This window comes from Rhinopithecus bieti, unplaced genomic scaffold (genome assembly GCF_001698545.2).
Source record: "Rhinopithecus bieti isolate Rb0 unplaced genomic scaffold, ASM169854v2 scaffold_17971, whole genome shotgun sequence".
Lineage (NCBI taxonomy): Eukaryota > Metazoa > Chordata > Mammalia > Primates > Cercopithecidae > Rhinopithecus > Rhinopithecus bieti.
In genome coordinates this window covers 1,129,870-1,134,143 of record NW_016809834.1, presented here as the reverse complement: position 1 = coordinate 1,134,143, position 4,274 = coordinate 1,129,870, and the positions used below count along the sequence as shown (strand labels likewise).

The following is a 4,274-nucleotide window of genomic DNA, read 5'->3' as shown; positions in this document are numbered from 1 at the left end:
TTTTTTTTTTTTTTTTTACTAAATAAGAACTTGAGGAAAATTATGCAATGAAGCAATGTATTCAGGCTAAGCAGATTTTCTTCTTAAAGAAAACAGTACTCTAACATTAGAGTTAATGCATTAAAAAACTACAGAAATATTTTAAAATTATGACAGATGTATTGATAGAACTATTAAATGTGATACACAGGAAACACAAATTTCTTAAAGGGACATTTTAAATCTTACAATAGAACCACCTAATAAAGTAATATAAAGAAGGGGGGATTTTCAAACGTTTAAATCTAAGAAGGAAATAATACTGCATATTACAATGAGTATCCAATTCAGGATGAGGACTAGAAAGGACAATCATATTACTTCTGTTTAACCTACTTGGATCTACATGCCAACTGCAGATAAACAGTAATTCCTAAATGATGCTCTCATACCTGCTAACTTCTCCTTTCAACTTCACTCCTACTGTCTTATAAAGGATATCCAGAAGGAACAAAGGGTCTTAGGGTCTATGAGTCTTAGGTGATGAATCACAGTGGAGGGAAAGAAGGGATTGTAACAGTTCTCTCTCTCTGGATGTGCTCAGACTCAGTGCTAAGTGTGTTTTATGCTAGAAACTACAAAGCACGGGGCCAGTCAAAACCTCAGAGAAAGGAACCTGAGAAACTAGATGCTTAGGTGTGGCTCTGGTCCAGACTTTTAAGGCTGGATGTGGAGGACACACTATGAATATCTTACATTGACCAGGCAGTCTGCAGGGAGAAAAGCAGATAGATTATGCAAAAAGGACATAGACACCCTGACAAAATGTGCCTCTAACTGGAGTACCTCACCTATTGGGTATCCTGGAAACTCAAGTGAGGCAACCTAGTACGGATCTAGATCTAAGTTAAGACAGGAAAACTTGACAGTAAGCAGCTTCCTAGGAGCTGGAGGGCAGGCTCCAGAAAGGAAGGCAAAGGATAAGAGAGAGAATTATATTATTTTTGAGCACTGATTCTAAGGGTTGTGATTTATGCAGGCTATTTAAAGAGAAAAATATGTACTGGAGTCTGATTGCCTGGGTTTGTATTCTGGCTTCACCACTTATTAGCTACAGAGCAAGCTATTAAGCACTATGCCTTTGTTTCCTATCCTCCCTATTGTACAGGGATAATAGCACAACCCATATAGAGTTCATGATGATTAAGACAGTTAATATGTAGAATACTTAGAACGTTGTCTGGCAACCACCTTGCCTTTCAGTTACTAGTACTCTTTACCTCACCTTCACTGAAGGATTATTAAGAAAGAAAAAAGAAAAATGAATTAAGGCTAATCTATTTTACTTCTTGTCAATCAGCTCTGGCAAAAGATTTGATGAATTTAAACTTAAACAAATGAGACTTGAGGATTGCTCTGTCTTCACTTGAACTGCCTTTTATTATGTTCATATTTTCACTGTCCACCATTCTCATGAATAATTTAGAAAGGGCTGCCTAACACTTTTGGAAACAAAAATATTTGAAGTAAAAAAACTAACAGATGGGTAGAGCTGTTTTGAATAAACACAAGGGGAAAAAGAATTCAAAAGCTACTATACTTATACCACAAATAGGAAATTCATATTAGAGAGAAGTCAAATGCAAAGAAAGACTACTGTGCTTACAATGGATTTAAAACATAATTAGCACCCTTAAATGCATACCAAATTAAATATAAAAATACACAGAAAATCTAAGCAGTTATGCTAACGCATTCAATAATAGAAATAGAAGAAGTTAAAATGTTTTTTAATTATATACAAGTATAGTTAGAACATTTTCAAACACATACAGAGAAAAAGAAAGTCAAAGTCAATTATTTATTAAGTCAAAGAATAAGAAAGAAAAGAGTTGAAAGATTTAATACTATTCATTTTTCCTAAATTATAATCTAGAATTAGAAAAAAAGGGACATTGTATACCTAAACTTTAAATATTTAGTTGACTTTTACTGAAAGATATAACATTCCTATAACAATCAAAAATTAGTGGCTCAAGAAAGAGTGAGCACCTATCACCAATGTACTAGCAATATTTACTAAGTGGAAAAATCAACTGAACTATGTAAGGACCATAAAGTGCACTCTAAATGGGCCCCCATTGTTGAAAGGATGGAAGGCAAAGTAGTCATCCTGGACCAGTTTTGGTGTGCAGCCTGACTTTTATTTTGGATGCAATACTTGCAAACATAATTATGTTATTGATTTAAGAACACTCAAAGGAAGAATGCATAATATAATGAATTTGCATGGCACAGATCTTGCTATGCTAATACAATAGGTTTTTTGAGATAACAGAGAGTGGATAAAGGGAGCTGGGTAGACAACATTTATCTACATTTTCGCAATGCTTTCAACTCTGTATTGCATATCAGCATGCTGAGAAATTAAGAGATGAATTGTATAAATGATGTGACAGAGTGAATTACTAGTGGCTTACAGACTGAAAATAAAGGATTTTTATTCTTTCAGATACAGAAATATATACACACATATATACTGTTCTAACTCAGGTTTCAATTTGCAGTTAGACTATATGAAATAAAATAAATGTAGCTTATACATTAGTTACTTTCAGAGAACTGTTAATTTGATAGCATTCAAGTATCTAGACAACTCAAAAGAAAAAAAATTGGAAGCAAACAACAACAACAGAATCTGGTAAACAGTTTAGCAAATTTTGACAGTATTTGGACATTCTTTGGTTTAATTTTGCATGGTCTAATTCATTAGAGCAATAGCTTAATAGGTACGGGCCTGTCTTAGAAAAGCCCTTAACAAAGTTTGGTAATACTTTCAATGAGATTATTTGGAATCCCATTGCAAGCTCAAAATAAGCTACTTAACATGAATTTAAAAGAATAAAGGGAAATTGGTCATTGATTTATTCATTCATCATGCAACAATTCAATAAACTGAGTTTCTACTATGTGTCAGGCACTGTGGATACTAAGTCCTCTATAATCCTGTAGTTTATACTCTAGTTAGTATGCTAGATTTTTAAAGATGCTAATTAAAACAGCTACGATTGGAGGAATATGCTTTTTCAACAATTCTCAGGAACTGAAAGAAAAAAGGCGCTGCATATTGCAGACTAAGTATAAGCTCAGTTTGATTTAGTGAAAAGTCTAAATTAAAAATTACTTTAGAATGAATTATAATATAACGTTCAAGTATCTATAGTTACTCAAGGAATTCTTAACCAGATGTCTTTTAAAAGATGCTTAGAGCTAATTTAATGAAAACAAGAGAGACGTAGAAATATCAACTGTCAACATGTAAATGAGGAGTTCTGAAGTATTAAAAAAGTTTCTTTTGTTAAGATAAGCATTCATATTATGTTTTTTCATAAAAACAAATCACCTTGCAATTTCAACATCTGTGGTTACTCTCACTGCCATTCATTTTCAACTGATTAAGACTCTAATTAAGATCTGAATTAATAGGATTAGGCTAATAACTATTACAACATATTTCACTGTGTTGCTTGGTCATAAGTACTACACATGTGATTTACAGTACTACAGTGTTTTATAAGGGCCATTGTTATTAATTAGTTACATTGATCAGAATGCCACACAACATAGCAGTACTTAAAAATTATAATTTGCTTAGACTGCTTTGTAGTTAGTCTTATATCTACTTGTACTATGGGCATATCATAAGGATAACTGAAATCAGATAGCTTGCTTTCACTAACAATGCCAAGAGATCCAAAAGAAGATAATTCTACTGAGGAATCTTGCTATTGAAATTCATTTTTTTCTCAATATACCATAAATTGCCGGAAAAGAGCATAAACACAGGATGTCTGGGGGTCAAATAAGGTAAGAACACTATACTATATGCATGTAAATTCATCCACATTTAGTTTGAATCTACTTATTTGTAGGGATCTGCCATTTAAATCTACAGGTTTTTTTTTTTTTTTTGGCTTGGTTTTGAGGATGGCTCTGATAGGACTACTGCTTTTAAGCATTTGGAAACCATTATACTTTGGGTTTTATGAATCTCAGCTTCCATGTAGTGGCTGGGAAGTTCAAATTATCTTCTGGTTGTTACAGAAAACACAGGTACCTACTAAGGCAAAAATTTCAACTTTCAGATTTTGACTACAGCACTCAAAGTCCAAGTTCTTGCACATATCAGACTTCAGCTTCTCAAAAGCAAACAAGAGGAAAAGTTGCCCTGTGAAATTAGCCAGTAAAGTGACATGACTGCCAGTCTAAGCAGATCATCAACGTAACTCACTGAG

At 33.2% G+C, this 4,274-nt stretch overlaps 1 protein-coding gene across 1 annotated transcript in view; it reads right to left on the bottom strand.

The window, feature by feature from the left end:
* The window catches only part of RSRC1 (arginine and serine rich coiled-coil 1), a 419,086-nt gene that overhangs the window by 75,666 nt on the left and 339,146 nt on the right, over nucleotides 1-4,274 (bottom strand). The window lies entirely within an intron of this gene.